The sequence below is a fragment of the Engraulis encrasicolus genome, chromosome 4 (genome assembly GCF_034702125.1).
Source record: "Engraulis encrasicolus isolate BLACKSEA-1 chromosome 4, IST_EnEncr_1.0, whole genome shotgun sequence".
Classification (NCBI taxonomy): Eukaryota; Metazoa; Chordata; class Actinopteri; order Clupeiformes; family Engraulidae; genus Engraulis; species Engraulis encrasicolus.
The window spans coordinates 41,252,508-41,262,507 of record NC_085860.1 but is presented as its reverse complement, the minus strand read 5'-3'; the positions used below and the strand labels follow the sequence as shown (position 1 = coordinate 41,262,507).

The 10,000-nt window shown below is 49.7% G+C and overlaps 1 protein-coding gene across 1 annotated transcript in view; it reads left to right on the top strand.

Annotated features, from left to right (window-relative positions):
• ripor1 (RHO family interacting cell polarization regulator 1) overlaps positions 1 to 10,000 on the top strand; it is a 60,367-nt gene that overhangs the window by 2,660 nt on the left and 47,707 nt on the right. The window lies entirely within an intron of this gene.

The window sequence follows — 10,000 nt, the reverse complement described above, 5'->3', positions numbered from 1 at the left end:
GGTCACATGACCAGCTGTCCCATGCGGCCCACTTCCTGGTCTGCTGGGTGGACAGGAAGCCCCCCGAGGATCTATATTTAAAATCAAGAGGGGGGTGGTGGTGGTGGTGGGGGTGGTGGTGGCTGCAGGTGCGTTCTTGAAACAATCCTCTTTCACTGTTGTTACAACAACACAATGTTGCCTAAGCTGCTTTTTTTCTTTTCCTTTCTTCCTATTTTTGGTAAACAATTGTAGACTTCACTTGGTTGGCATGCAGTCCCTTGATTTGATTTGTGGTATTCCCTTAGTCATCTTGGCATAATCTTTGAATACTTTATTTTAGTATCTGTGAGGATGGGTCTTTTGTGTCGAATGATCCTGTGTGTTTCCTATTAAGTAGTCTGAGGAGTGAACTTGATGACCTCTCTTCTCTTTATCCGTGTGTGTGTGTGCTTGTGTGTGTGTCCTCTTCTCTTCTCCTTCATGTGAGTGCGCGTGCGTGTTTGTGTGCGCGTGTGTGTCCTCTGGCTATTTGTCCAGTATTGGGCTCCTCAGACTAGACGGTTTTAATATCCAGTCTAAGGCCACTGCCCCCCTGCCATCAGCCAATATCTACTCTCAGTCACCAGAGAGAGAGAGGACCTCCCCCCCCTCTCTCTGCCTCTCTCTCTCTCTCTCACTCTGTCTCTCTCTCTCTCTCACTCTGTCTCTCTCTCTCTCTCTCCCTCTCTCTCAGACAGACCCCTGTCTCCCTGACATGCGTATCAGTCATGTCTGGAATTCTTTGGCACAAACCATATACCATACCATATACCACAGCTACACACTGCAGTACAGAACTACCAGTGCACTACAGAAACTACCATTTCTGTAAACACATACGTCTACCGCTAAATTAGTCTTGAAACATGTGAGCAGTGATTGAAGGGAGATTTGTAAAACTCTGTAAACGAGAGGCCAAAACTGATGCGTTTTCAAAAATGTCCGTATATGTGCTGCAAACAGCTTCATAGACTGTAGTGTATCGCTAATCATAGTATGGTGTAGACTCTACTTTGCCTGCTTTTGTCCCCCGGGCTAGTAAAGGGCAGACTGTACTAAGGATAGACCAGTATATATATCAATATCGGTATCAGTATCGGGCCGATATTTGCATATTTTAAGTGTATCGGTATCGGCCGATACGCGTGTGGTTTTGGCCGATACGCAATATTTATTATTTTATGTCATTCAGGTTTTTTTTAAAAGCACCAAGACACTTCATTTTTTTATTACTTGATTGTTAGACATTACTTGATTGTTAGAGTGGGTGTTTAAATGTTACAAGTTCTACCTCAATTTGATCAAGTTAAAGGAATGTTTATTTTTAACTTGAGACCTGGAATATTTGTCATTTTTTAACCTTTTTTTTAAACCCATATCGGCCCCAAATATTGGGTATCGGAAATCGGGTATCGGCCAAGGGTGAGGAAAAAAAAATCGATATCGCATGGGCGATTAAAAAACCTGTATCGGTCGACCCCTAGACTGTACTGTGTCACTGCTTATAGTTCCCTGTTGTGGAATAGAGACTGTACTAGAGATTCTTTAACTATAGAGATATGCCAACACAATAGGTTTCTATGGGCACCTAACATGACCAGGTTCCGGTCTGCCTAAAGGGGCGTGTCATAATGCTCCTAGCATTGAATAGAACAGTCCTCAGGTCTGCCTAGGTCTGCCTAAAGGGGGATTTCCCCCCCAATAATAGAACCCGGAAACAATGGGCCAATGGAACCTCTCTCTCTCTACTCTCTCTGACTGTACTGTACTGTGCTGCTGCTGCAAGTCCCGCGGGGTCTCCTCACCACACTGGTCATGTTCCCATGCATCACAGCAGCCCACATGCTGTAGCCTATATCAACCACACAGCTGAGGCTTGTGTGTATGTGTTTGTTCTGTGGTTATATTGTGTGTGTTGGTTTTTGTGTGTGTGAGTGTGTATGTGGGATGGGAGTGTTGGTTTGGTTTGTTTGTACTGTATGACAGAGAGGCAGCAGGGGGGCCACCCCTTTAACCCCCAACCCCCCCTCCAGTCAGGGGTGCTGTGTTCTAGAATGGACCTGGAACGAGGCCAGCGCAGGCCAAACAATACACACACACACACACACACACACACACACACACACACACACACACACACACACACACACACACACACACACACACACACACACACACACACACACACACACACACACACACACACACACACACTGATCCACAGGCTTCGGCGCTGCTCTGTCCACACTGTTGAATGGAAGCCTGTGGAAGCCTCTAAACTTCCACAGTTGCGGTGTTCACCTCTCTCTCTCTCTCTCTCTCTCTCTCTCTCTCTGTCTCTCTCTCTCTCGCTCTCTCTCTCTCTCTCTCTCTCTCTCTCTCTCTCTCTCTCTCTCTCTCTCTCTCTCTCTCTCTCACACACACACCATATTTCGCTGGCTTCTATTTGCTCTTCAACACTAAGTTCTTCAACCCTCGTGTGATCCTGGCTGGATTTGGCTCTCCGGTGGGCCGACCTCATAGCCAGGTAGGAGAGGCGTGAAACCTCAGGTGGAGCAGGGGTGGCATTGCAGGATGGGAGAGTGGTGGACTGTATTGCTGTTGTTGGTGTGGGTGGGGGTGGGTTGGGTGTCCATTACCAATGGTAGTATAACTTCGGACAAAGTGAATTTAGCAGCTAGGCTAATGTGAAGTTAGCAGAGGCTGAGCGTTCTTGTTTATCCAAGCGGAGGGGGCACACCAAGGACACACCTCTTCACAGACCACAGTCTGACCTGGCAGATGGACTGAATGCAGATCCGGATGGAGAACGAACCTGAGAGTGAATTTGAGAGCCTTTGGCAGAGCTGAAGCGAAGTGGAAAGGACCAGGCAGAAAGAAAAAAAACAGGGGAGAGAAGAGAAGAGAGGAGGGGGTAATAATGTGTCACTTGCCCCTGTCCTGTTTCCTTGGTAACTCAGAGGAGGATGGGGACTCTAGAGAAGGTCTGTGTTTCAGGTGTGTGTGTGAGCATGTGCGCGTGTGTATGTGTTTTAGATGTGTGTGTGTTGATGATGTGGTGAGCCTATCTGAAGTGAATTTGGGTTGAATGGGGAGTTGTCAACATGGCATATGGGACTACTGACACCTTTTCTTGTTGATTTGCTCTCTCTCTCTCTCTCTCTCTCTCTCTCTCTCTCTCTCTCTCTCTCTCTCTCTCTCTCTCTCTCTCTCTCTCTCTCTCTCTCTCTCTGTCCTTCCATCTCTGTCCTTCCATCTCCCCATTTAATTCTCCCCGTCTGTGTTCAGCAACTGTTGCTGTACTGCTTGTTATGTTTTGACCAGAGTTTGTTGGTTTTCCTGTCGTCGTCTGGAGAGCGCTGGTGGTGGAGTGAATATGGGTCATGTCAACAGGGCCAGCACCGGGGGCCAGTGCTGAACAGGGGTTGGGGGGGGGGGGGGGGGCACTCTCCACTTCAGTATTTATTTTTATTTTCACTGGCTCAGGCTTCCTCAGTGGCATCGGAAAAAAAAGTGAAAGAAAATAAATCTTTAGTAATTATTGTGCTTCCTACAGAACAGAGAGGTTTGCGTGGCCTCTCCCTCTTGTGTCTTCAGCTCTCCAAAAGTTTGTTGTTATCTGGGGTGTTGAGCCTCCTCCAAAAGGATTTACAACTCAATTAGAAGGCAGAAATTGATCGTGCGGGGGAGTAAATTATGATCTTGGGGATGCGATTAAATATTTAGAGATGGCTCTTTTAGCCCCGCTGCTGATTGAGTGAACATTCATCTTTCATGTCGGCTAACATTTAATTATGACAACGCTGCTGCGTGCTGTACCACAGGAAGCTTTTTAACCCACATTTGCTCATGTGATACAGCGGCCGGGGGGTTCAGTGATTAAGACTCTGGGAATGAAATATTAACGACGAGCTGAGAGCAGACGGTAGAGGAGGGGTTTGGAATGGGGACGGCTGCAGCGTTCAGTACTGTGTGCACGTGGCTTTGGGCTGGAGCCCATTGGCCCATGTAGCGTTCAGTTGGAAGGCAGCTCTTAGTTGGATGTAGCTTTCAGTAAGAGAGTAGTGTTTTGTGTTCAATTTAGCTTTCAGTTGAAGTTAGTAGTGTTGTGTGCACGGGAATTATTTGGTTTGGAGCCCATTGGCTAGAACCAGGGCAGGCGCTATGGCTGTGGTCCACATAGTTTTCAGTTGGAGGCAGAGCTCTACTGTGCATGCAGTGTTCAGCTGGAGCCAGTGTTGTGTGTGCATGTGACTTTGTGTTGGAGCCAGGGATGGAGCCAGGGCTGCAGTTTTCAGTTGAATGGAAGAGCTGCATGCATGTAGCTCTCAGTTAAAAGGCAGAGCTTTGCTCATGTGAGGCTGAGCTAGGGTTCGTCGTCAGCCAGATAGGTCTGGCTGAAGCCTGTTCTGCCCACAGGATGGAGGATGGGGGATGGGACACACACACACACACACACACACACACACACACACACACACACACACACACACACACACACACACACACACACACACACACACACACACACACACACACACACAGTTGGTTCGAGGCGAGTCACTAGGGCACCTCTGCTTTGACACACACACACACACACACACACACACACACACACACACACACACACACACACACACACACACACACACACACACACACACACACACACACACACACACACACCCCGGAACTGGTGGCTGTGCAACGGTTTCAATGCCTCTGTGCCACCTCCACCTGACAGTGTTGTGACTCATTGGTACCCCACTCCTGCCCACTGCTGCCCTGCTGCCCAGGCTTTTTGGTATGCCTGAGTGGCCCCTGAGCTGGCAGCCAGGGGTTGGCAGAGGCTGGCAGCAGGGCAGGGCAGAGCAGAGCAGAGCAGGCTCTTGTTTCTATAGTAGAGAAGGGCCCTGTATTCAGGCCAGAGCCCATTGTGTGTGTGTGTGTGTGTGTGTGTGTGTGCGCGCGTGCGTGTGCGCGTGCGTGCATGTGCGCGGTGCGTGCGCGCGGTGCGTGCGCGCGGTGCGTGCGCGCGTGCGTGCGCGTGAGCTGGCACTGCAGTGAGGTGTTGGGGGTTTTGCCAGTCACGCTGTATGAGTTGGTTTCCTCTTCTCTTCTCCTCTCCTCTCCTCTCCGCTCCACCCTGCAGCTCTTTATAAACAAGCCCTGTCTCACTTCCTCATCCCTCCCTGGGCCATCTCTGTGCTGTGCTGTGCGTTGCTGTCTCCAGGCCTCCTATCTCTGTTGTCTCCAAACACAATGAAACAATAATCCTACTCCGCACTGACCACCACGATTAGCAGGGCAAATACCACACTCACCGCAGCCTCCACATGCTAGCCGAGGGCCATCCTCCTCCACAGGGTTTCCCATCGTATAACATTTCAGCGCATGAACAGAAAAAAACAGCTTAAAACTGGGCCTGTTTTTCCAAAGTCATTTCTTTCTTTCATTTAAATGTCTAATGTGACCAAGCATTCACAATAAAGGCCTTTTAACTTTTTGTAAAGGGGGAGGGCCTTGGATTACCTTCTCTTTTTCAAATGTCTCTCCCTGTTTTGATGACCTTGTTTTTCTTTGGGCCTTCTCTGAAAGGAGAGCAGAAATAACTTTTGTGCATTTAAACTTCTGCATCTGGGTCTTTGGATGAGGAGCTAGCCAGCTTCCCTCTGGCGCTCTGTGTTAAGGGTGGGCAGTGACGTCACTCACAGCTAATGCAAAACAGCAACCACACACACATGCCGCGTGTGTGACACGCGCACGCACACATTTACACACACACACTCACTCACACACACACACACACACACACACACACACACACACACACACACACACACACACACACACACACACACACGATGTACACGTACACACACTTGTGTGGTCACCGCAACCCCGTACACCCACCCACAGTCTTGTGTGGTCAGGGTAGTACGTGGGTACGTTTCCGTGTCAGCGTGTGTGGGTGTGCTGTGCTGTGCTGTGCTGTGCTCTGCTGTGTGTGAGGTGTTGTTATTGCAGTTTGTACTGCCAGGTTACAGGGCTGGGGAGACTGCTGTTATCTGATCCTCTCACACCAGTTCTCGCCGAAGCAGGGCGATTAAGCAATCGTGATTGGCCATCAGCCTTTGGCATCAGCCCTGGCATATTTATCCACTCACATGAAGGAAGAGGCGAGGACACTTATTGGGAGCACAAGCATCTGGAACTTTTTGCCCATTGCCACTTGTGAGTTTTTAGGGAAGACAATGCTGGAAAGGGCACTGCTATAAAATGAAGGATGGAAAGGGAAGTCAAGGGCAATGAAGGTCAAAGGACCATCACGGTTGACCTAGCAGCAGGTCTCCACCTTGTGACGGCGCTCTTGCTCCTGTGGTATGGTGGGTGCCCCCATTGAGATGTGTCAGATCTTCCCTCATAGAATACTGGTGGCCAAGTTGGCAGGCGACGACAGGTAGCGGCGCTAATTTAAAAATTGCAATGAAATGGCGGGAAAGCGAGGCGAAGGTCAGTGTGAAGGTCGTGGGTCCAGGCAGCGTGCAGGCGGCTTGGCTTACAGGTCTTGGCTTAGCGAGGTCCAGTCCAGTCCAGCAGGGTTTTACTCCGGCTCTGTTTTCCTCATTATCCGCCCTGACCTACTTCCCTTAAGCCTTTCTAGCGGTTTCATTATTAGCCAGAGTGTCTGCTCAAACACTTCCAACACCGCCTCTCAGGCCGTTTTCCTTGAATGTCTTTGATATCCAAACGGAAATAGAGTTGGGCCGTATGGTTTCTTTGAACACACTGAGCCTGAATGTCGTGAATGTTGTTAACAATGCAATGCAGAATCAATAGTACACTAATCGTGATACTGTTTCTACTACTGCTGGTTATTAGCAATAGGAAAGTATATAATGTCCTTGTAAAGTACAGTAGCTTCCTTTGGAGGGGTCCTTGGCTGTGAGTGGTGGTACTGGAGGGGTTTCTAAGTGTTTTCCTGTGCAGAGCCTGTGCCAGGGGTGCATGCCTGTTTTGACCGTGTTCCCATGGTGGTGGGTGACTGGGTAAACTGCCTGGGGTGGGTGGGTGGGGGTGCAAGTAGATACCAGTGATGTGAGTGAGTTCCTAGTGGGTGGGTAAGTGGATGTCTTCGATTAGTTCCCAGAGTCAGGTCTGCTTATGAAGAGAGAACTATGTGTTGTTATGAAGAGCCTGACCCTGTTATGAGTGCTGTCCCTGTCCCTTTGCTATGCTATCCCTGTCCCCATCTATGTTGTCCTCTCCCCATCTTTGTTGTCCCTGTCCTTTTTCGATATGTTGTCCCCATCCCCTTCTATGTGTCCCTGTCCTTTTCTGATATATTGCCCCTGTCCCCTTGCTATATATAGTCCCTGTCCTTTTTTGATATGTTGTCCCTGTCCCCCCCCTGCTAACCTGTCCCTGTCCCCAACTATGCCGCCTCAGCTAGCCATCCCCACACTGCCATGTCCCCAGAGCGAGTCCCCTCTGCGTGTGATCAGGGTGTCACAGCGATTAGTCACGCTGCACTCTGGCTGCCCTGGCACCGCAGTGAGGATTTATCAGCTACGAAAACAGGATACCGTCCCTTTTGCTGTGTCTCGCGCTCCATTTCTGTTTTTCTAGCAGGATACTGTCCCTTTTGCTGTCTCTGTTTCTCTTTACATTTCTCTCTCTCTCTCTCTCTCTCTCTCTCTCTACGTCTCTCTCTCTCTCTCTCTCTCTCTCTCTCTCTCTCTACGTCTCTCTCTCTCTCTCTCTCTCTCTCTCTCTCTCTCTCTCTCTCTCTCTCTCTCTCTCTCCTCTCTGACCTTGTGTGCCTCCTCTTCCTCCTTTTCTCCATTCTGCCTCTGGACTTTCCCATTCCCAGAATCACACACACACACACACACACACACACACACACACACACACACACACACACAGACACACACACACACTTACTTGTTTGACTAAAACAGCCTAACTTTTATTGTGAAATGCTATGACTCCCCCTGTAGTTGTTAATCCCCCAATCTCTTGGCGTCCCTCCTATCTGAATCAATAATGTTTTCTTGCGGTGGTGCAAAGATGGCTGCCATCACATGGCGCAACCCTGTTGTGCTTCCCCTGTCTCCACCGATGAGCCTCTGATCTTATTGTTTGCAGAGGTGGAGTCTGGTTTTTAGTGTGTGTCTTGTGTCTGGGTTTCGTGGGTGGGGTATGTGTGTTTAAGAAACGCTACAGTTCAGCAAGAGGGTGGGATACATCCAGTGCGTGTGCGTGTGTGCGTGCGTGTGTGTGTGCGTGTGTGCGTGTTTGGAGCAGCTCCCATCAGGAGAGTAGAGGGTTGTGTGTCCGCATCGCACCAGCTTTCTGTCAAAGAGGCACTCACAGCCACTGTCCTACCCGATGGCGTGTCACTCTCTCTCAGCCACACGGCCGCCCGCCACCCCTCTGCTCCCTGCCGACAATCGCCGTTACAACCGTGTGCGTTGCATGTGTGTTTGTTTCAATCCATTCCCCAGCTTACCGCAGGGCCATGTTTATGCGAACACATCCCTAGTTTGTGTGTGTGCGTGTGTATGTGCGTGTGTGTGAGCACTTGACTAGCTGGCCTTGTATGTGCACAAAAAGATCCCTATCTGCCTGTCATGGCAGTAAGATGGATGATACAGAGGAGTTGAGAGATGTGTAGCCTCTCAGTATGTTGAATGGAGGGGAGAGGGGCAGAGGGGAGGGCAGGGGAGAGGAGGAGGAGAGGAGAGGAGGAGGAGTGGAGAGGAGGGCAGGGGAGTGGAGTGGAGGAGAGGAGAGGGGGGTAGGGGAGAGGAGAGGAGAGGAGAGTAGCGGAGGAGAGGAGAGGAGAGGAGCGGAGGAGAGGAGAGGAGAGGAGCGGAGGAGAGGAGGGCAGGGATGTGGAGGAGAGGAGAGGGTGGTGGGGGAGAGGAGAGGAGAGGAGAGGAGAGGAGAGATGTGCTGTTGCCTCTCAGGATGTGGCTGTAGCTTCAGGATGTCTCCTTCTGCCCTCCATGCCCCTACTCGAGTGAAGAGGGAAAAACATTATGTAAACGGGCGGGATGATTATGTAAGACTTCCAGAAAGGGTTGCAACTGAGCCTGCTTTGATGTACCATAATTGCTGTTGGGTCTGTGGAGGTTTCCCTGCACCCCTGAAAACTCAGTCTTTCTGAAGAAGGAGGAAGGTGAAGGGGGAAAACATCTTTTCAGTAGGTAAATATCCCAGTGCACTGGGCAGGAGAGCATGTAATGAGCTTTTAAAGGGTTCTTGAGGAAGAAAAGAGGGAGAAAAAGGCGACACAAGTTCTAGTTCAAGGACGATACCCTGCCAACATTGACCTGAATTTAAAAAATCTGCTCCCTCATAAACAACAAAGGCTCGGTGTATTACTGTGTCTGTCTGTATAACTTCAAGCAACTGCACATCCTCATGGGTGCAACCGCTAATTCCGTCCCCCTGGCCCAGTGCTGTGTATTCCCTCATGTCTAACACAACGACCATTTCTCAATCGTCTAGTAAGCACACTTGGAAGTGTGTGAGCCTAATTAGTCACGCCCAGTGATTGGATACTCCGCAGAGTTCGCCAAAGACTATCCAATCACTGGGCGTGACTAATTAGGCTCAGACACTTCCAAGTGTGCTTACTAGGCGATTGAGAAATGGTGAACTTGTTTTTTTTTATGTGTGCAACCTCTTATTCCGTCCCCTATGGTAATTGTGCTGTCTATTACAGCAGGTCCTTCCTGACTGGTGTCCACCAATTAAGTTGGCTGTTTACTTCCATGATTGCAACCCAAAATGCCCTGCCTCTGCTCACTGCTGCCTTGAATTTTTAATTCTCCTTTGCTGCAACCTGTAGTACGTTCTCGATGCTGTCTCTGACAAGGAGCCTCTCTAGAGCTGTACATAGTGGGTGCATCCCAATATGTGACCTTGCCTCCTCCACTTGTGCTTGTCTCCTCGTCCCGCCTCCTGG